This window comes from Hyaena hyaena, unplaced genomic scaffold (genome assembly GCF_003009895.1).
Source record: "Hyaena hyaena isolate Hyena2069 unplaced genomic scaffold, ASM300989v1 scaffold_130, whole genome shotgun sequence".
Taxonomy (NCBI): domain Eukaryota; kingdom Metazoa; phylum Chordata; class Mammalia; order Carnivora; family Hyaenidae; genus Hyaena; species Hyaena hyaena.
Window position 1 is genome coordinate 2,154,882 of NW_024080762.1, and position 23,606 is coordinate 2,178,487.

The following is a 23,606-nucleotide window of genomic DNA, read 5'->3' on the forward strand; positions in this document are numbered from 1 at the left end:
CTGGAGGCCAAGGGTTCCTGTCCCCCTCGGGCTAGGCTGGCATTCCTTTGAACTGCGATCTTAGCTGTCCACAGCAAGAGCTCTTTCATTCGGCTGGGCAAACTATTCAAGAACTGCCTGCTTCGTCTTTGATTGTAAAAATAAGTAAACCCACAAACATTTGGGCTGCGAGGAGCAGGCGGTGTTTGCCACTCTCTTGTTTCCGGCGTCTGCAAGGTTCTAGCTTCTCAGGACACCGACACTTCATGCCACCTGGGCCAGGCACCCACTCAGTGAGCGGCCCCGGGAAAGACACGTGCGTCCTGGACACACACACACACACACACACACACCCAACTTCTTCTCTGTCGTTTCTGGTTCTTCATTAGCTCCTTCAGCACCACTTTCCTCTCTTCTTCCTTTGGAGCTGCATCGCCATTTGGCCGTTGCTCGCTTTAAGGTAAACCGAGGTACGATTCCGCTCATACATTACCGCTTTCTGGTGTTAAAGGCACAGTGAGCCTGAGCAGGACTCTGGGCTCCCCTCTCTTTCTCTGGACCGTGAGGGCGTTAGGAGCTTCTCTTAGGCCCATGCTATTTACGAGGGTCAGAGGAAAGAGGGGCCCAGACAAGAAGCCGGGCCCTTTGGTAGCCTCTCAGAAGCTACCAACTTGACAGAGTAGAAGTCCGGCAAGGAAGAAAAGCGAGGCTAGTCCTGTCCTCCTCATCTGAGCGGAAGGCTGCTCAAGGGCGAGCCGGATCCGAGAACACCAGACTCTAAGAAACCAGTGGCCAGAGAAGCCTGAGCCTCAGCCCCCTCCCTCTTCCCGGAAGGGAACTTACATGTGCAGAGACGAACACGCAGGCCTTCCGCTAAAAAGTCCCTTGAGAATGGGAAAGTGAGAAAAGTCCTCTGTCTCCCTGTCTCTCTCTGTCTACGTCTCTCTCTCCACAGCCGCCGACCCAGAGAAGCCGTACACAGCTTTTAATGCCCCCAAACTGGTATAAAACAAATTGTCTTCTTCTGCCTGGAAGAAACACTTGGGTTAATTAAGCAGGGACTCCCACTGATAAAAGGCTCATTAAAATAATGGATCGATCAATTATGGCTAATAGCAAAGCCTGTTCTGTTACAAACAGCAGATCTCGAAGGACTGAGCCCAGGCCGTCAGCACTGCCTGCACATGATTACTGTGTGGTGCTGTCCTATTTTGTGCCACTTAGATTTGAGTCCCTGGGGATCATGGAACCCTGTGTTTTGCATCATTATAGCCCCATCAGAGGTGCTCCCACACAATAGGTATTTGATAAGAGCTCATCAGACTGAAACGGACTGGCCGGGGCCCACGCTACTGGCCGGGGCCCACGCTACTGGTCCGTGAGGGGAGAGAAGATGGCTGGCCTCCTGCTTGGCAAAGTGCGGGCCCCTCCTTCATCTGGTGGGAGCTTTCCAAGCCTCCTTCACCATGGTAGGAAAAGAGTCCCTTCCTCAACACATTTTACTTCCCCTTGAGATAAAATTGTCAAAATGTACTGATATTGTAAAGTAAAGCCACTTTACTGCCATCTGCCAGAAACCTTTAATAATGAATATACAAATCATTCATCTTTAGAGTCAATGCAGCATAATAAAAATAAGAAAAAAATCAAAACAATAAAGATACCTACAATGTAAAATGCTGCCCCCCTTAGAGTAACCTGTGCAGTGCACAACCTGAACAACTGTGTAAGGCAGATGACTTTATTCAGGCACAGGCATCTATGTGTCTAGACTTGAAAAACTGAGCCTACGAATTGGGTGCAAACGGTAGAACAAGTTATGTTCTGCTGCTTTCATAGTGGGCTTTCAGAAGAGTCACTCATATAAAGAGGTAGGAGTAACTGTGTTTTTGTGTGTGGTTACACGGTTGAAAAGGGGGCAGAGGGGCGATCCCGAGTTAGATCACAAGGATTATAAAGGATGACTTCTCCCCCCTCACAAAGTTCTCAGGCCCAGCAAGTCTCACCTGCAAACCTGTCTGCGAAGGGACTTCCCTGAAGACACACTGTGAGTTTCGGTACCAGATAGCTGTGCTGACATATAATGGCCCCGCACGCTGGGTACCGTCCATCACTGACCCCGCCCCCGCCCCCCCGCCCCCCGCATGCTCATTCCCTGGGCATGCTCATTTCCTGTAGCCTACCACCTCTCCCTTGGGGCTCCCCTGTCCACTGCTGTCCCTGACACTGTGGTCCCCCAGATGCTTTGCTCTTGGGCTGTTCCTTCCCCACCCTCACCCCCCATCGCCCCACCCCCGTTCTTCTTCCTCCAGGAGGAAGGAATTCTGGGAGGGTCATGCCTCCAAGTCAAGGCTCCTTTTCCATTCTCCACCAGTCACACCCACATTCCTGTTCACCCCCACCTGGCACCCTACCTGCTCAGCACCCACCCCCTCAGCATCCCCACTGGGGGACTGTGTTTTCACCTCAGACTCAAACTCTCAACTTCCTCCCCCCTCTGCTCTTCCCAGAGAGACTTCTCCCATAAGTGGGGTGTGGGCTGCTCTCATTCCAGTCACATAGCTTCAAAGCAGGGCCACCTTTGACTCTTCTCTGTCCTCTCCTCCCTGCATGAAGTCCGCTATTCCCCTCAAAGGACTCCGCCATGGAGAGTGACTCCGCCATTGCTTTCATATGTCATCTCCTTGCACTCCCTCCACCAGCGCCACATCGGGCCCCTCCCCTGATTGTCACCCTGTACCAGGAGGTCAGGGCTCCTGCAGCACTTCTTGCGAGCATCACCAGCTTCCCCAGTCCAGAACCAAGCTCCAGAGCTGAGGGTTAAGACCTTCAACAATGTGATCTTACCACTCGTCTGCCAGTGTTTCAACCCAGTGTGCACAGGTTCTTAACCCAGCCAGGCTGATCGCCTCGTGGAACACGATCCTACTTTTTACGTGCTGACCTCTGTGCCTTTGTTTGCCCTGGAATCCCTTCCTTGGACATGGGGATCCGCAGGCAGAGACAGCGAGGACTCAGAGTTTGTACACACCAGCTGGCCTAGGCTGAGGGAAGAGTTTGCAGGTGAGAGCAAGGGGGGACGATCTGGTTTTTTCAGAGCACATCAGAATTATGTATGTCCCAGGGCGAAACGGAACTGGTCTGACCCAGACCCGGGAAGACTTGAGGACAGCTAAAAAAGGGTCCCAACTCAGAACGAGGGGTAGGGGTCTGGTCCAGCAGTGACAGGGCAGGCCATCAATCAAGACCAAGAGCGGTGCTGGTCAGTACGGGGGAGGTCCAGTGGCTGGTACCGAAGGCCCAATCATGGAGACACTAGCGTCAAGGGGCAGGACACCCAAACTGGGCCATAAGGAAGGAGGCTGGGTCCTGGAAAACCAGAGCATGAAGGTCAGAACAGCACTTGTATCCAAACCGTCAGCCCTGAGTAGTAGCTTCATGATGTCCTACCTAAATCCAGGAATGGCTCCAGATCAGAGAGGGCAGATACAAGGATGTGAGTCTTCCTGACTCCTGTACCCCCGGCAGACATCACTAATCAATGATGGCACCTCTTCACCCAGGCATAGTCATAGCTTCAGAATCCTTCACCAAAGATCTCCAAATAGCCACTGGCAACCACTGAAAGTTAGCACATAAATAAATTCTCTCTGTTCGCTGGGCCCCAATGCGAATAATATGTTCTCACAGCAGCAAGGTGCTAGGTGAGCAGTTCTTGAAGTTGGACGTGGACCATAATCACCTGGAGGGTGTACTGAAATCCAGATTGCCAGGCCCCGCCTCCAGAGTGTCTGATTTAGTAGGTGTGAGCTCACCCCTCCAGCTGGCTGGAATCCTTTCTCCTTGGCTTAAAACGCCCTCTTCTGACTCCAATCTCAGAGAATACCACCAATACAGTTTATATAATCTGTTGACCATGTATTTCGCTGGGAGTGACCCAGACAGGAAAAGTCCACACGCACAAAAAAGTACAGCTCAGTGCGGGGAGTGCTGGGTTGGGGAAAGCAGCTGTGCATGCGCATAGCCTGGAGACCAGGCTGCCAGGCCTGGAAGAGCAGAGAAGGCTGCTCAGAGGAAGGCACAGGCTGGGCTGGGGCCTGAAGCGTAAGGAGAAGTTCGGGAAGAGGGAGAGAGTTACTTACTGTCTTGGGTTGCTTACCTTTTATACACACACACACACACACACACACACACACACACTGCCATATCTCTGTGTCTAGACAGTGACCTCCCCGGACAAACAGATAATCTTTAATCTACACACGCATTCCTCAGGTGCTTGGCCTCTAGCCCTCAAGGACATTTTTATTCACTGATTGAATGCATGTATTTGCAACAGGCTGGAAGTGCTCTGAGCTTAGGAAAGGAGAAGAGGGGGGTGTGAGGACAAGTGGGTTTGGCAGAAACTACCCGTCCGCCCCCTGTCGTGGGCTTTCGGTGATCTCTGTGGCTGTGGGGATTTCTCTCATTAACCAGCGAGACAGGGGATTGGACATCCAGCCCCTAGGATAAGCCCTGGCGCGGCCCGGTACGCTCGCCTGTACCCGGCAGCCTCTCTGCGGCCCGTGATTCATGGCCCACGGGCCGAGCCTCTGCACTGCCCACCAGCCTGAGCCACCATCTGTGAACGGTCTCCTGCTTGAGTAATAGCCGCGTTTGGCAAATCGTCTTGTACGTTCATAAACAGAGATGGGGCGTTTTCCTCCGCTGCCTTCATTTCAAGCGATTAGGCTGAGTTCGTTCCTATAAGCAACATCTTTCCTAGAATTCAAAGCTTGAGGGTCAGGCCCACTGCTCAGCCTCAACTCATTCCCCAGTGCAGCCTCTGAGGAAGCTAGAGGGAGGCCCATTGCTCTGATGAGGTCAAGGCAGCATTTTCTGACCGCCAAATTGGTAGATCATGACTCCTTCCCCTGCCGAGAACCACCACTGCTCGATTTGGAAATTTAGACGGACGTTTCTTACCACATCTCCTTCCTTCCCGCACCCCTTTATTTATATTTAGAATGCAGTTAGCTCATGCCTCACTTCAGGTGGGAGAAGAAGTGACAAATACCCATCTTGCCTCAGATCCATCTTGGTCTCCCCAGAAGACACATGAGCTGATGCGTACGGAATGCCCAATGGATGGGGAAGGAGAGCAGTAATGAAGGCGCTGATTCAAGGGCACATTTGAATGGAAGAAAACGAACCCGGGGTATCATACAGGAGGTTACTTATGTCCCCTCTGCTTCTCCTATTTGAGAACTTCCCTCACCCCACAGTCAAGGGCATCAGGGGAGAAAGCGCAGCAGGGAGTGCTGGAAACGTGTGTTGGCATCACCTTTGAGGAGCACACCCGTGTGCGACTGCTTCAGAGAAAGGAAACACAAGCCAGGCTCATGCCTATTCTTCCAGGTCTAACCTCTAACCTACTGTGTACTTGAACTCAGACTGGTGTTCATGTAACTTACCAAGGAAAGGATTACCTTTGTTTGTTTCTTTACAACAGATTGCAAACCAACAGCTCCAGCATTTTAAAAATAATGATTTGGGGGGAGGGAGGCTTTGGTGGCTCAGTCAGTTAAGTGTCCAACTCTTGATTTCAGCTCAGGTCATGATCTTACAGTTCGTGAGTTTGAGCCCCACTTCGTGCTCTGCACTGACAGTGCAGAGCCGGCTTGGGATTCTCTCTTTCCTTTCTCTGCCCCTCCTCCATTTGACCTCTCTCTGTCAAATCTGGATCTAGAAGAGACTCCCTGCTTGGCTGGGAACGAAATAACAAAAACGAGTGGATTTGTAGGTATGCAAATGTTTTCCAACTTTTGCTGGTTTGGTCATAAGCACCTCCTGAAAGCCTTTGTTTTAGCCATCTAGCAAGAAAGTCCGAGTTCAGAGAAAGCCACAGGACTCTGTACCCAACAACAAAAAAGCAAACACATTTGTCTTCAAATATCCACGGAACAGTTACTAAAACTGTCTATGTATTAGGCCGCCATACAAACCTCACCATGTTCTAAAAGTTGGAACACATTCAGGGCTATGTTTCTGACCAAAAAAGGGAAACAATAACACTAGAAAATTAATACTGAAAGAATTACTTTGTAATCTGTCCACTTGAAAGTTGTATTCCTTTTAAAGAACACTTTGATTAAAGAGGCCATCAAAACTGAAGTTAGGAACTATTTAGAAGAAATAGTTTCCAATCGCTGTCTTAAAACTATCTGAACACTTTTGGACGAATTCTATTATATCTCGATTTCCTTCTTTCTGAAGGGAGGTTGTAGCAAGGATTAATAGATAACAACAAAAAAGGTCTAGCATAGGGTAGCTGTTCAACAATGTAATAGCATTAAGGCCAAGCTTTTGTAACTGGAAATTTTGATTACATAGACCGGCCACTTTAAATAACTGGATTGAGACTATGTGGTCAATGTCCAGTGGCCCCAGGAATTTCTATTAACTGAGAGAGATCAGAAAAGTCTTGGGGCCCCCTGCGTTTTCAACCAAGGGCAGTGACAGAATTTCGACTGAGCTGCTTTGAAAAGGACAGTGAGAGAGAGAATCAAGTTGCTGGTAATTACACCCCGGGAGCCTCCTGGCCAACTTGCTGGTTGCATTTACAAGCTAGATCTCTATCCCAACCGGAACCCACTTCGGGATGCCATGACATCAAGGGTTCCAAAGGAAGCTGAAGACCAAAAAGAGACCACCTTTCATTTTATCAGGTTCCTTCCCTGTCTCCCTCCCAACTCTCCTCTCCTTCTATGGAGTATCAGCAGCTTGGCTGTGAGAGGTTATCGCTGGGAGAGAGGGAAGCACATTGTGGGAAAAAGATCTGAAAGACATTTCAAGGTCAGAAAATGGCTTTCTACTACAGGGGAGACGTAGGACTACCATGGCTACAGGATGACAGGGTAGGGGTCCCAGACAGGAAGAGAACTTGACGGAGTGGAGAGGGCTCCCTGGAGTTAAGGCTCCTACTTTGGAGTCCTGCCTGGACCAGCATTTCCGCGGCCTTGTTCCTGTTACCTCTGCAACAGTGACTTGAGGTGTGGAAGACTGACAACCAGGAGGCAAGCTAAGAAAGCCAGGAGCTGGAGCTTTCTCTGATTCACCTGGAAATCCTCATGCAAATTCCTGAAGTTGTTACACAAAGTGGGGCATGGCTGGTGGGCTCTCGCTCTCTCTCTCTCTCTCTCTCTCTCTCTCTCTCTCTCCCGCACGCCTGTGCGCGCATATACACACAGAAAGAAGCAATTCCGTAAACTACATGCAAAGTGAGCACCATTTCCAATGGTCTGATAAACGATTTTTGTATTGTCTTGAGGGAAAGAGAAAATCTGAGAGATGCCATTTAAGTGCCAAAATAATAGCATTCCTGAGAAATCTTATTGTTTAGGTGGAAGCAATGGGTCAAAATATCTGTGACTAGGGCTGTCCCCCAAACCACAATTTAAGAGCTTGAAATTACCATGAACTCATATGCACAACGTATGTCTCACTTATATAACCCACTGCCAAATAAGCTTTAAACAATTCCATTCTGTTTCCCACTTCCTATGCCCGTTACCAGGACAGGCTTTAAAAACTCAATGCAATACATAGCTTAAAGGAAAACCCAAATGGTCCAATATGATGTGATCAAAATAAATAAAATGAAACTGAATTTCTATCAATTCTAACGACTGTGCTGGGAAACCTTAAGAAATCTGGAAGTGCTGATGTTTTCAACATTTACTCATCCATCAAGACTTGACTTCGTGGTCATCTCCTCTGTGAGGCCTTCCTGAACCCCCAAAGGGAAACTAGTATTTCCTGGAAACAACTACCTGCCAATTCTCTTAGCAACTCTGTGAGGGAGAGACCATTCCCTTCGTTTGAACAGATAAAGAAACCCAGAGCTCAGTCTGCTGAAGTAACCTGCCCATGGGCACAGTCAGTGTCCAGTGAGTGCCCCCCATGGAAGGTGGGAAGCGACCATTTATTACAAATTGCCGTGGCCGCCAAAAGGCTAAGTATTAAGATGTGTGCTTTCTCATTTAACACAACGGGCTCTGAGGCAGGTCATAACATCCCCTGACCACAGGTGAGCGAGCTATTCTGGTCTTGTCCAACGATGCACGAGTGGTGAGTTGCATGGTTGGGACTTGGATGCAAGTCTCAAACTCTAGCCCTGTATGACTCCATGTCACTGCACTGCCTCTTCTGACACGGTCCCGGAAGCATCCACTCCAGCCCACCTCTGCTGGCCAGGGGTCAGTCCCCTTCTCGAGTAGTGCTGGGGAAATTCTCTCCTTCCGCACTTTCTCTTTGCTCTTCCACGGGCTCAAGAATCTGCCATGGCTGCCTACCACCCACCATTTAACACAACAGGCTGTTAAATGATGAGTTTGCAAACCTCCTGCCTAGATTTCAAGATCTTCTGTAACCTGGAGTTTACTGAATTCTAGTCCTATCACGCCACATTGTGAACAACTTCGGAAAGGAAAAAAAAAGATTTCTAGTATCTTTTCCAGCAAATAATTAGGCATTGTTTAATAACTTTTTCTAGATCATCTAATTTTATAGGTCTGCACCAACCAATTCACTGTTTTTAGCTGAGCTATTTTACAACTCTATAAATTGTAGAAAACTGATAGTAATGGAAATAAGCTTTGTCAGTGGAAATGCAAATAATAAGCCCTTCTTGCCCCCCAGGAGGCCAGTTTAACATGGACAGCAAATTCCTTTCAGCACTCCTGATGGCCCTCACGTGTGCCTGCTTGCTCCTTTTGAAACAGGGGTAACAACATGCTGATTCCTTCACTAATTAACGAGTCACATAAAGTCTCTGACACATGTTCATTTCATATTTGAAAGAGGGTCATGATTTAACCTTTTCTTAAAAAGTTATTCCCTAACCTTTTCCTCTGCCTGAGCCACCCACTCTCTAGAAAGGCCTGGATCCTTCACTCATCTAGCAACACACTGTGTCTCTCTTCCTTAGTCAGCTCCCCCTTTCCTAGGGACCACAAACGCACACATACACATACACAAATGAACGCACACACACCAGGAACATCAGCCTTTTCCCAGAGGAGGACAGGGAAAGGGAAGAGCACAAAAGGGAATGTAACAATGAATTCAATGATAGAAAGCTATGAATTAGGTGATAGCAAGCAATGGCCTTTGGGACAAATCGGGCTTAACATTCCTTTTTGTAAATAAGTTTTACTGAAACACAGCCACATCCATTCACTGATGCATTACCCAGGGCTTCTGAGCTACTGTGGCAGAACCGAGTAGTTACCACAGAAACAAGACTAGCCCACAACACCTCCAATATTTACTATCTGGCCCTTTACAGAAAAAGTTTGTTGACTTCTGAATTAGACACAACCTCTCTCCTTGACAGAGTTTATAGTTTTGTGAAAGAAAGTAATGAGCATATATAGGTGAGAAGAAATTAAGTGGATCCCCATGGGTGGAGGGTGGAGATGAAGAAACAGAATGAGGTGTTGAGTATGGATGAAAATGGAACTAGCTGCCTTCAATAATGCTAACATGAACACTGAAGTCATGCCATATAAATTATCACTTACGACAATTTTGCTTTTTTAGTATAAAATATAAAATAACTCAAGCATATTAGAAGATACTATGAAATACTTATGTAAGGAGCTTAACTCACTTTAATATTTTGTCACATTTGCTTCAGCTTTTATTTTCACGTCTTTTCTTAATTTAGGAAGATTCAGCTGGGTTTCCTCTCTCATTAACTGACTGTAAAAAGAAGGGAATCTTTGGAATATATATTCTACCCCCTGATTTGAAGAAGCTGTTGGTGTTGATGGTTTATTTGTTTGAATTTCTTGCTTTGATATTATCTTATTTTTATTTTTTTAAAAGTAAGATTCATATGGTTCAAAATTCAAAAGTTACAAAGGATTAAGCAATGAAATATTTTCCTCCTCCTTCTGTACCCCAGCTACTCACTATGAACAATATTATAAATTTCTTATGCTTCCTTCCAGTGATATTTTACAGATACTTGAGCAAATATGTATGTATATTTGTTTTTCCATTTTCTTTTACCATTTTTTCCTTTTCATCCAATATTTTATTTTGGTGATCCATCCAAATCAGTATATACAGAAATTCTCATTCCCTTTTATCAAGATTTCATAATATTCCTTTGTATGGTTGAAATATAATTTTTTGACTAGTTTTCTTTCCATAGTGTTTAGATTATTTCCAATCCTTTGCAATTATAAACAATATTATAATAAATAATCATGTGCATTTGTTGCTTCCTCTAAATATAAGAATATCCATAGGCTGAGAAGTAGTAGAATTGCTAGGTCATTTTTAATTGATGTACATTTATAATTTTGATAGATATTGCTACATTGTTTTCCATGGAAAAGGTACCAAAATCACACTTCTACTAGCAGTGTATCAGGAAGCTCATACCTTCACCATCTCAGGTGATCTTAGCCTTTCTGATCTTTGCTGCTTTAAGATGTGACAAATAGAATCTTAAAATAGTTTAAAAGTGCTTTTTCCGGGGTGCCTGGGTGGCTCAGTCAGTTAAGCGTCCAACTTCATCTCAGGTCATGGTCTCACAGCTCGTGAGTTTGAGCCCCACATCGGGCTCTCTGCTGTCAGCATGGAGCCCACTCCAGGTCCTCTGTCTCCCTCTCTCTGCCCCTTCTGTTTTTTCTCTCTCTCTCTCAAAAATGACTATTAAAAAGATTTTTTTTAATTGCTTTTTCCCTAGTATCTTTTCATATAGCTAAGTCATTTGCATGTGCATCTCTAAGAACTATTTATTCAAGTATTTTTTGGTCCATTTATTTTTGGGCTACTGGTCTTTTTTATGGGGTGGGAGGGAGAAGGGTGGCCCTTTAAAATCCATCCAAAGTGTCATGGCCATGATAGAGTCTGAAGGCACAGAAGGAAGTTAGTCAATAAGCTTTTCAACTCTTCCCCGGATAAATGGACTTATATGAAAGGACTATACGTAAATCTTACCCTTCAGCGGTTCCCTATTACCTACAGAATCAAGTCATGGCCCCTGAGTAAGACATCCGGGCTCTTCGTGCCCTAGAAATATCAAATAGCATGTGCTACCTTACACCCCTACCCTAGCTCCGGCCTCTTTACCTTTGTCTCTCATGCCATTCTCTCTGTCCCAATGTCCCTTCACCTCTTTGCCCAATAACTTCAGTAGAATTGAAGATTCAGTTCAAAGGTCACATTCTCTGAGAAATCAGAGAAGATTTCAAATCTCTAAGAATTGATAACTGCATATCATATTACATGCCTCTCTTCTGTACTCCCATGGGACCAGGTGCAAACTTCTACTGAAATGATCTCTAAAGGATCCATCACTCCTAGTAATCTCTTCAAGGACAGGAATTGGGTCTTCTCTCCCCATGTTCTTCCTGCTTAAGGCAGACAGTTTATAAACACTCACTGACTTGAAACTCCATAAAAAATTAACCATATAATTTTGAATATGCCCTCTTGGGGTCTTGGTTTCCTCCTCTGTAAAAGGTGAGGCTAAGATTGGGTGACTTATAAGGCCCCTCTTGGCTCTATGAATCTATGAACAAATGGATGAAAGAGGCATCTAATGAGGTTTTGTATGCTAGCAAAATACACAAGGGATTAGAAGCTGGGGAGAGAGTCAGAACTCAATTAGGCGATGCATGTACTGAACCCAAAAAATGAAGCACAAGAAAATTGGACCCTATTAAGGTGATGTCAGTAGAATAGAATGGCTAAGAGGGATTTTTTTTTTAAACAAAGCATAGATGGGTCTCGATGATTGATGAGATGAAGATGGAGATCGTCAATTATTTCCTCAATTGTATTCACATGCCACTTCCCATTTCAAGAGATCGAGACTAATAACTGGTCCCACTAAATCTAGACTGGCCTTAGTAACTTGCTAGACCAATGAAATGTGGTGGCAGTGAGGGTCTGGGATTCCTAAAGCTGGACCATAAGAAGCCTTGTAGCTTCTAATGGGTCTTTTAGAGCCTGCTCTGGGGAAAGTCAGCTGCTCTCTCGGAAATTTGAGGAAGCCCAAGCTCGCCACATGGAAGGGTCATGCAGGGAGAAAGACACTGGATCCACCATCATTCTTCCTAGATCAGGTGCCAAATATATGAGTGTAGAAACCTTTAAATGACTCCAACCTCTGCCACCATCGGAATGTGAGTACAGAAGAGACCAAGCAAGATCACTCAGTTGTGTGGACTTACCCCCTGGAACAGTGAAAAGGAATAGTAGTAGTAGTAGTAGTAGTAGTAGTAGTAGTAGTAGTAGCAGTAGTAAAATAATAGTAATAATAATAAACACACTGTCATTTTAAGCCACTCAATTTCAGAGTGATTTGTTATACAGAAATAGCCTAAACCCAAAGAAACCAGCAGACACAAAATAACAGAGGGAAGGGCAGAAGACGGATTCTCACATACGTGGCTTTCAATCCCAGCTTAACTTACTATTGAGTGGCCTTTAACAAGGTTCTTAACCTCCCAAAGCCTCAGTTTGTGCATCTGTAAAATGGGATGTTTACAGTTCCTATCTCTCAGAGTTAGTGTGAAAACCACTGAGATGACAAAGTGAAGTCACCCAGCATGGTGACCACAAGCCTTCATTCAGGGTGACTGGGAGAATGGTGGCATGAAGGATGCGGGTTGGGGGCTAGGCGGTCAGGAAAGAGTTTGAGGCCTGTCGAGTCTGACATCCAAGGAGAAAGTCTGACACATGTACCATGAGCTCTGGGCCACCTAGCGATTATGTCGGACGCGTACGGGGTCCTGTAACTGCCTGACTGATTTGCGGCAGAAGAGAAGATGCAAAGAGCAGACCTAGAGGTGGGAAAAAGAGCTGGCTGTCCAGACTGAAGGTCATGTTAACTTGGCCCACATTAAAATGCAGAACGAGGACCCTGCTTGCCACCACAAGGTAAAATGCGTCCCTCCATCCCGCTAGCTGACGGTTTGTACAGGGCAGGCCGGGTCACGCACGACAAGGGAACTCATTTTCACCAGGTTTCCTCAGGGTGTCGAGCCCTGGGCCAAGTGTCCCCACATACATTCTCTCTGAGTCTTCCTGACAACCTGTTAGCATCATCCCCACCTCACATGTGAGGTTTAGAGACTCGAAGGAGCTTGTACAAAGCCTCCAGAGAGTAAGTACAGATGATGACGGCCATGCCGATGACGCTATGCAATGCTAGCTGGGCGGCAGCCGGCACTGCTCTAAGCACATTCGGTTCATCATCTGATTTAATCTGCACAGCAGCCAGAGAGGTGAACTACTGTTTTCTCATCCATTTCACGGATGGGGAGAGTGAGGCCCAGGGAAGTGCCGTCTTTGCTCAAGGCCATCCCCCAGATGGGGTATATGTTTATGACATCTGGCTCCAGAGCTGAAGATCCCGAAAGCCCCGTGCTTGTTTGTGTCTGTCACACCGTGAAGCTGCCTCCAAGCGGACACCTATCCAATGGGATTTCTGTTGGACAGCAGCCCGAAGTCCCATCTTACCGCACTCCACCACTAAAGCACAGTTATTAACAGTTACTAAATATTCCCTGGAGTGATAACGGAGAGATCTCACTGTAAGGGCAGCCCTGTCGTGGGAACTCTCCATTAAACTGCCACCAAGAGCGGCCAGGAGCAGAATTCAAGAAATAGCTGAGGGGGAGAGGGAGGGAAACGGACAAGGCACCTCTGAGGTCCCTGGCCAAATGTGACTAAGCCCCTCAAAGCCCAGAAAAGGGGAGGCCCCGGGGGGCGGGGGCAGGCCACGCTGGGAGGCACTTGTCTGGAAGAGCGGGCGGAATCAGCCACCCCTTCCTCTGGGGAGGCTTCAAGGTTTTCTTTTCCAGTCTTGACAGACAGCAGAGCCACCTCTTAGACTCTGGCCCAAGTTTGAAGTTATTTGGTAGGAATTATAGCACGAAGCCAAAATGAATGCCTTCCCCACCCCCCCACCCCTAGCCTCTTCAAATCAGTAAGGCAACTGGTAGTATGAGGGGGAACAGGAAAAACCTCAAAACAGATTATTTTACAAAATAACATAACTCAATTATTTTCAGACGGCAGAAAGGGAAAATCCATTTCTCGCCACATTTAATTTTCTCACTCTCTTTGCTTTATCCTTCCCAAATCTCTGTCCCTGCATCTGGAATGTGATCCTGATGTGCGCGCCCTGTCCTCTGCCAGAAAGGACTCCGGTTGCTGGATTCTGCCCAGAGAGTCGATCCAGCCCCGGCCCCTATTAAAACTGCGGGCCCCAGAGCCAGGAGGGGAGAGGGAGCGAGGGCGTGGGGCCCTGCATGGCCTCGATGCCTCAAATACTTTCTCAAAACCTGGCAGCGGCCCCCGCGGCTCTCGGCTGTACAGCTCACGCCCTCTCCGAGAGGCGGGCCTGCGGGGCGGCCCCGCCAGACTCGCCGAAATAGACACCGAAGAGTGTGTCAGTCCCCCCACCCCACCCCCGCCCCCAGCTGTAGCCAAGGGAACGCACGCCTCCCGGCCGAGCGTGGCAGGGCCAGCGACACCCCCACCACCGAGGCACAGAGGTCCCACAGCACGCTGCCTGCCACACACGCAGCAGCCCCACCGTGAGGGGCTGTGGACAGTGAGCAGTTAGGGTGGGAGGCAGGCAGGCAGGAGGAGGGGACAGTCCTTTGTGTGTCTCCACCTGCTACGCAACAAGGAGCATGCCGGGTGGTGATCCTCAGCCCAGATGCGCGGGACACAAACGGAGCAACTCCCACGCCCCATGCACCTAGCTTACACGGGGGTCCGGACCTGGGTACTTCTTCTTGCCCCAGAGGCACAAGGCTAATACCTGTGAGATGGAGAGCGCGGGGAGGGGGGGAGGGCAGGGTACCCCAGAGCTTTGACCACCAGGGTCTCCTCCACCTCAGATTGCTTAATGCAGGAAGAGTATTTTCCCTGCTGAAACCCCCTTCCTCCCTTCCTCCCTCCTTCCCTCCCTCTCTTCTTTCCTTTGTTTCCATCCCTCCACTTTCTTGTTCATCCATTCAACACATTTCCTTTTTTATCATGTTTATTTATTTATTATGAGAGAGAGAGATTGAGAGAGAGAGAGACAGAGAGAGAGAGAGAGAGCAAGCACAGTGGGGTGGAGCAGAAAGGGAGAGGAGGAGAGAGAATCCCAAGCAGGCTCCACACTATCAGCACAGAGCCCGATGCGGGGCTTGATCTCACGAACCATGAGATCATGATCTGAACCAAAATCAAGAGCCAGATGCTTAACTGAATAAGCCTCCCAGGGGCCCCTCAACACATTGTCATTAAGCACCTACTATGTGCCAAGGATTTTTTCCCCGGGCTCTGGAAACACAACAGGAAATGAGGTTGATAAGTCTCCATCTTCATCAAGTAAAGTCCTATTGTGTCCCTACACACACACACACACACACACACACACACACACACACACACACACACTTGGGACTATTGTAGGTATGATGGAAAGAGCTGGAACAGGGGACCAAACAGGGAGTGACTGCATGGCTGCTTTGGTCTGGGTGCTCCTGGAATGTGTCTGGGCCCCAGAAGCCACTATCTGCGGAGTCGTCACCAGCCTCATTGGAAGAGGGCACTAATTAGAACTAAAAGAAGAACCTGAATTAGAACACTTTCCCCAGAAAGCCTTATGCAGAGACTCCATTTCTGGCACATGAAGAAAACACTTCTTCATGCCTTGACCCTGGGTTCTGTGGATGGAAACTCAGTCAAGCAACAGCACCCTGCTTGGGCCCTGGCACGTGTGGACCCAGCTCCCCAAGGCCCGGGCTTGGCTGCCCCAAAGCACATCCCAGCTGAGTAGGGGCTGAGCCAACAGTGCAGGACAGTCTTCTCTACGTTGTGACCCTTCCCTCTTCCAGGGCTCCGCTGGACGAGACATAATCCAGTGATGCTTGGGGCCATCGGTCCGCACTCGCCACAAAAACAAGAAACAAATCTCTGGGCAGAGAGGGCGATGAACCGACAGACATACATTTGGAGCTTCCATTTGGAGTATGCACACCCACGCACATAGCGGAAAGAGGCAAATTTCACACTAGCTGGAGGAAAGCACGTCTTGCCTGGAAAGACATCAGGTGTGGAGGCCAATTTCAAATAAAGAAGAGCTCCTTGGTGAGTGGGGTGTGAGGTAGCCAGGATTAACATTCAACCTGGTGCATTAAGCAAGTGATATCGGTCTTTTGTGGCTTCTGGTTTTGTTCCAGGAATACCTTTATTTGAAGCCAGACTTGGTCTGCAGTGCATTGAAATCTCCATAAAGAGGACTCTCACCGCAAACAAGGTCATATACTTGAGAGAATCTAGCACAGGGCTCCGCTCGCAGCAGCCGGCATTAAGCAAATGTTATTTTTGCTTTACGGAACATCTTTAATACTTTTGTATAGAAACAACAGGATTCTCTGGGAGGAAAACAATTCTTAGATGCCATGCATTTATCCATCCACCAAGCATGGGATAGGCACCCAACAGGCACAGGAAACATAAGGAAGAACCGGAGGAGTGTGAAGTTTATAGAAGGACATCGTACAAGATGATGGGCTGGAAACACATCCAGAGTTTTATATGTGACAGGCATTTATTGACCAGTACCCACTCCCCCATCTTGACTGGGCAGTGCTGTAGGATTCATTTTAGACTAGGAAAATTTTACAGATAATCTAGTTCCCAAGCCTGAGGCCTGGAGAGATCATGTGGCCCTTTCAAGGCCATGCAGTGGCTGTACGTGTTGTCTGACGGGCTCACCCCATGCTCGTTAGCAACTGCAGCGGTAGAAATCACATTGGAGCCTGAAGTTTCTACAGGTGAGATCACGGACCAAGCTCTGTATCACTGATGGCTCTGCCAGATACACAATTGGGATTCAGTAGATTTATGTTGAATCAACAGAGGATTCTTTAGTTCGTCAACTACTTCCTGAGCACAATCTGGAGGAGTCGGATGTGGGATCGAAATGAAAAATCAAAGGTGCCTTCTGAGTCCTTATCTCTTATCCAACTGGGTTAGCGGGAGCCACTCTGAGCTCCTGAACTCCCTCCTGGTTTCCCTCCCCGGTCTGTTCCTCGGTCCCCTTTGTCAGCCCCCTCTCCTCAACAGCCCCTCGGATACAGATACTCCTCCAGGGCTCCATCCTCTGTGCTTTCCCTCCTCGATCGTTTGGCAATCTTGCATGCTCTCTTTATGACATGTGTGTGAATCTCATTGTCTGCTCCCATATTTTGCATGTGCTGAGGTCACGTAAGAAGCAAATGGCAGAGACAGGATTGGAATCCAGGCCTGACTGATTCTTAACTCCATGCCTCCTGCACCAAAAAGCTGAGATTTTATCACCCAGGCTTTGGAAGAACTAGTTGGAACATTATATTCCATAGATAACCTATTAATCAGAGGCTCCTATTATTTTGGGGACCAATAGATCGTTTCTGAAATTGCATAGAAGCATTGCCTTTCTCCACAGAGCTGATATATTAATGTGTTAGTACAGAAAACATTTGTATATAATTTAAAGAGTGTTCTGGATCCCCTGAAGCTCATTAATGACTCCCTCTGGGTCAGGGACCTCACATTTTAAGAACTATTTTTTAATGTTTATTATTTTTGAGAGAGAGAGAGAGAGTGAGGCTGGGGGAGGGGCAGAGAGAGAGGGAGACACAGAATCCAAAGCAGGCTCCAGGCTCTGAGCTGCCAGCATGGAGCCCGACATGGGGCTCGAACTCACAAACTGCGTAATCATGACTGAGCCGAAGTCTGACACTTAACTGACCGAGCACCCCCAGGCGCCCCAGAGGGGTCCTCAAATTTAAGAAACAATCCTGTACAGGCACAGAAAACATCTCTGAAGTACTTTAAATAAAACCATCTTTCTCCTCCACTCTGACTTGCCTCTAGTAAGCGAATGCAAACTGCATCACATCGTGGATTACTGTGGGATCAGCTTAAGTGCTTTCTACTGAACAACCCGACACCTGATTTTTATCACCATGGCCTATGTAGTACCAAAAAAAAAGTCGCTAGAATCTAAACGAATCAAAGATGCTGTGTGACAGGAAGATCTTATTTCCTTCATGCCCACTGCTCTTCCAGGTGTGACATTCCTGGATGAAAATAGAGAAACTTTGCTTCTGCTTCACCATGTCACGTGTCTGTTGATATCAGAAGGATCTGGCGGAGATGCTGTGACCATTAAATGAAGTACCAAGTAGAGAGTGCTCAGCGAGAGTCTGGTAGCAGAGATGGTGTTGAATGAATGTGAGTTATGGCCTAAAGGTCCCTGGAAAGCTGGCCACAGCCCACTTTCATAGCCTCCTGCCCTAATTCTCCTACCTACTCAACTTCTAGACAAGCCACACAGACTAAGGAGCACTTCCCATAGCTCTCAGACTTCTGGGCCTTCACCCACGCCATTCCTTCTTCCTATGATGCCCTTCCACCAACGTATCCATATGGAAAATTCCATCAAGATACAGCTTAAATGTTAAGCTTTCCACTACTCCATGTATACCCAAACTCTGGTTGGAATTCATTTTCCTTTCATTGCAGCCTATAACGCACTGTGCCTAAGCCTCCATCATGGCACATATGATACTCATGCTACAATTATTCATCTCTTTGCTCTGGTATGTGGGTTCCCGAGGACAGACTTATTTGTAATATCTGGATCCCTAGCAGACCCCAGAGGATGTCTATACACGCTCTGAAATGAACTCCACTCCACTAGCAAATCCTCTCAAGCTCTTTTCTAAGTCCCAGTGACTCTAGAAGCTTTAGTAGAGTTCAAGTATGTTCCAATTGACCCGATTTTAAAAGGCTCCTGCTTTTCAATCCTGTTCCTTACCACCCCAGCAGAAATAGTAATGCCTGCTGCTCGGTTATGGGACCAACCTGTAATTTAGGTCCATACAAAGCCATTGCCAAGGGAGAGAAACAGGTCTGCTCTTCAGAAAGAATGGCTGGCAACCATCAAGCCTCGGATGAACCCAGACCATGTGTCTTCCACCAGAAGTATACCTTGTGGACCCATCATCCAAGCTTAACCCAGCCGAGGACTGCATGAAAGAGAAACAGAAACACCAGGCTTGATGGTCCTGGAAGATTCAGTCTTTCCACATGAATATTCGACATGTTCTTGGTGGGGAAAGGACAGGAAAAATAGAGAGGACAGGAAGGTATCAACTCTGTTCAAATCACCAACCCACCAAAAAAAAGTGGACATGGTCACCTTTTCTTTTGTTTAATTAATAGGCCCCCTCAGGAAGCTAAAGAGGGAAGGTGTGAGAAGTACAGGGTTGTCGTGATTCTTCAGAAGGGGCTTTTATTGGTGAGCAGCACAAATGTATCGAGAAGTTTCAAAAAGAACCGGCGCTGGCAAACTGTGGGTGGAAAAGCCAAATGACAGAAAGTAGCAGGCTTCCCAAATGCAGACCAGAGTCAGCAAGTCTCCATGACTTGGTAACTGACTCCTGACTAGGTAGGGCTGCTAGAAGGGGGTAGAGAGACAGAAGCAAAGGCATGGATGAATTGGAGACACGCCATAGAAAGGAAGCTGGCTTCCATGTTGTTTTGAGTACAGTCTGGCCACGGGGAAAGCCATCACCAGCCCGGGAGAGGAACCAGGAAAATGCCCTCTCCAGTCTCTGGTGAGAATCTTGGTAAGACCCTGGAAATAGCTGTGGCCGAGAGCTTGCAGGCTCAGCACGGATCATGAGGGCAAGAGCGTGTGTGAGAAACGTTCAAGGATTATTCTGAGGTTATAAAAGGGTTGTTTAGTTTTTGCACAAGGTAGGACTGCAGAGCGATGGTTGAGAGAAGCAGTAAGGTTGGAAGTTTCAGAAGATCCCTAACCTAAGGGGAAAAACGATATTTAGAGGGTAAAAATCAATCAACAGAAGCAATATAGTTTAAGGGCCTATTGTATATCTCTGTCTTACTTAGATCTACTTTCCCTAAAGAAGGGATTTTGAGGGGGCGGGTGGGTAACAATGACATATATATAGTGTGTGTTACAGTGGGAAATGCAGACAGCTAGCTCAGTACCAGGCGGCGGATCGGCTCCGTCCCTCACTGGCTGAGTTTGGGCCTCTCCACCACAAAAGACAGACTTGGGGTAGATGATCTCTAAAGCCTCTTGGAAGGGCTCACATCCTGTGATTGATTTACCATGCGACTTTTCATTGTGATGCGGGGCCCTTTCCCTACGGAGTGCACACAGATTTTGACTGCTCTCCAGCGGTTCCCCAACCACTCACCTGAGATCCCAGGACCACAGCTGGCCTTGGGAAGCACTTTCCAAACAGAGGTCATTGGTACCCCAGCCAGTACTCCATGCAGAGCTGTTCTAACTGCAGCCTGTTGACAGACTGGCCTGATGATGCTCCTTACACGCAGGGACGCGAGTGGCCTCACATATCAGATCAGCTCAACGATAGTAAAATCACCAATCCTCCCAGTGGTATTTCTTAGATGAATTACCAACAGGCTTAATACAATGGGTAGGATGGCACTGTAGTCACATGCTCTGCCTGCAACTATGCACTTATAAAGGGGAGACTCCCCTGGGCGCCTGGGCGGCTCTGTCGGTGAAGCATCTGACTTTGGCTCAGGTCATGATCTCACGGTTCCCGAGTTTGAGCCCCGCATCGGGCTCTGTACTGACAGCTCCAAGCCTGGAGCCTGCTTCGGATTCTATGTCCCTCTCTCTCTCTCTGTCTCTCCTCTGCTCGTGCTCTGTCTCTCTTTCTCTCAAATAAACATTTAAAAAATAAAAATAAATAAAGGGGAGACTCCCCAAATCTGGGGGTGGCACGCCCTTGTCCCCATCTCTGTTCTTTCGTCCACTTGCCCTGCCCCCAAGGCCTTTTATCTGCCCTTCTCTCCTCCCTGCCCCCCTCCTCATGTTCCATGGACACCCCAAGCTTGTGGGTCATTCTCACCGGTTGAATTTCTTTGGAACTGAAGAAATTCAGCTTTAGAGTTGTGTAAAGGGTTATGCTGGGGAATTTTTATTTTAAGGGATACAAAAAGCAAAAGAAACACTCGAGTCGCAAAACATTCACATTAGAAGTCACAGCACCTTGGCTCCTTATATCACAGAAACCCAGAGGGGAGGTCACTTGGCCAAAGTCAGCCAGCCCCAAAGCAGAGCTCAGGGCTCCAGATTCCCAGCAAAGGGTGCATTTCTGTTCCACTGCTCTGCTCGGCAACGAATGACTGAATTCTAGGATGCTCGGCTCCCCACCAAGAACGCACGCTTCAGAGCAAAGGTGCCAGAAGGAAACATTAAACAGACACCAAACTCCCCCCTGTTATATACTGGAAAGCACGACTCTAGGATATTTTTAGTGAGTGAATGTGGTCAAACTCAGGGACGAAATGAAGCTCAGCTTGAAATCATGAAGCTTAACTTAATACACCCCACCTTGTTTTTGGCATCGCGGTTCACTCTGTTCCCCCTTTTTTGGTACTTTGCAGTTTATATAATTATAAGACTGGAAATCTATCATACCAGCTGGGCAAGGTACACTATAAATGTGCTGGAATAAAATATCGACAGAGATTTAATTATCACGCTGCTCATGCTTTTTAAATAACAGCATGTCAGCACTTCCATAAGCCGATTTGCATTACGTTAAAATTAATGGACTGTAAGCCCTGCTCCTGGTAAAACAGGACCATACCCTCCCCGTCCTTCTCTCCCACCTAAATTCCTGTCTGAGACCAGCTGCTTTCCTAGCAGATCCCCTAGACGGGTGGGCACCGAACCTCCCCTCAAGTACGAAGCACCTGCTGCCTCTAAGAGTAAGGACCCCCCTCCTATTCCAGACACAGCCACGGCCTCGTACTGTTTCTCCAAAAGCACGTGAAAGCACAACAAAATGGAAAGCTGACCGCGTGACTCATCTCTGAGCAATCCTTTCTCCACAGCAGTTATTGACCAGGGCTGGCTGTGGCCCACTTTCACCCGTGAGAGTGCCGTCATGTGAAGAGAAGATGCCCCCTCCCAGAGATGAGCAGCTCAGAGAACATACAGGACTGCGAGGCCAATGGCCTGCGCTCCGGGGCTGGGGTCGCTGCAGGTGCTTGGTGGGCAGGGAAGCGGTGACAGAAGTTAGTGGCCGTGTCTTCAAGGAGTTTGTCAACAGAGGGAGGTGGGGAGACGGAACGGCATGTGGAGAAGTGAGCAAGTTCAAGTCTCCAGTCTTTTCCAGGGAGCGGACATGTGCACATTTGAATGAAGAGGGAGAGAACTGAGCAAGGGGTGGAGGTTAATACATAAGAGAGAACCAGTTAAGAAAGGGGCACATTTTCGGGTGCTTTGCTGGCCTGAGCACCTCTACATCCAGTTTATCCTGTGGACACCCTGTACCTAATTTAATCCCCATATGTCAGAGTCGCCTCACTTTAAATTAGAATGCCAAACTTCAGAGAGGTAAAATATTTTGGTCTATGATCTTACTGCTAAGAAGCACCGACCTGGGATCTGAACCCAGGTTAGCCTGACTCTCATGTCCCGGTTTCCCTACCGTTCTGTTCCAGAAAGCCCTGGGGGACGGGATAGACTTGAGCTCACAGATAGAAAGGATGATCTAGAAAAAGAGTATTTATGTCTCAAATCCAGAATGGGCAGATATAGAAACTACAGTACAAGATCTGACTGTAAAGGAAAGTAAATTTCATGGCTAAAACATGAAGCCCTACTTATCCATACTAGAGCGCTGCCCCCTGTGGAAGGCCTTACCTCTGGACAATGGGCACTCACTGCAAAGATGCTGTTGCCACTCAAAACGTTCACATGACTCTTTGTTAAAATGGAGTTTTGGAATACATGGCACATTCCTTGAAATGGCTTGGTGGCAAAGTTGTTCATCCTTTGGGACCAAATCGGGAGCAAAATATTATAGTGAGAAGGGCAGATTTTACTTAAAGGCCATTGAGATTAGGTGTAATTACAAAATAGAGAAACTTTATCTTCTATAGTTCCGCCTAGCTCTGCTCTCAAGCAAGAGCTAAGCTCCAAGCTGTTTTCTGGAGTGGGGCACTCAGTGGAGCATAGTCTCTCAAAGTATCTCTGTTGAAAGACAGAAGCCTCAAGATTTGGTGAGCAGATGTTCCGAGGGAAGGCAAAGGGAAAAGAGAGGAGGGCGTCGACATTCTGAGATGTAGCATCTCAGACATCCAGGACTTGTTGATGTGGTCCTCAGACCAGCCACATCAGCACCTACGGGAGCTCATTAAAATGCAGTCTCTCAGGTCCACGCCAGGCCCACTGAGTCAGAATGTCTGCATTTTTATACCATAAAATGTAGTTCTGCTGCCTGTTAAGATTTCATAAGCACAGGCCTTGAGAAGAAAGCCCTGTGACAAGGGTTAGGTATTGAGGAACTGGAAAGACAAGCTGGAATCAAGATGCCCAGGAATGCCCGAAGAAGCAAGCTTTTTGAAAGCTCAGGTAAGCAGGTGTTGGAGGACTCTCATTTTAATTTCATTACTTTTATTTTTATTTATTTATTTATTTTTTACAAATAGTTTATTGTCAAGTTGGTTTCCATATAACACCCAGTGCTCATCCAAACAAGTGCCCTCCTCCATGC

The 23,606-nt window shown here is 47.4% G+C and overlaps 1 protein-coding gene across 1 annotated transcript in view; it reads right to left on the reverse strand.

Annotated features, from left to right (window-relative positions):
- The window catches only part of THSD4 (thrombospondin type 1 domain containing 4), a 549,275-nt gene that overhangs the window by 318,617 nt on the left and 207,052 nt on the right, over window positions 1–23,606 (reverse strand). The window lies entirely within an intron of this gene.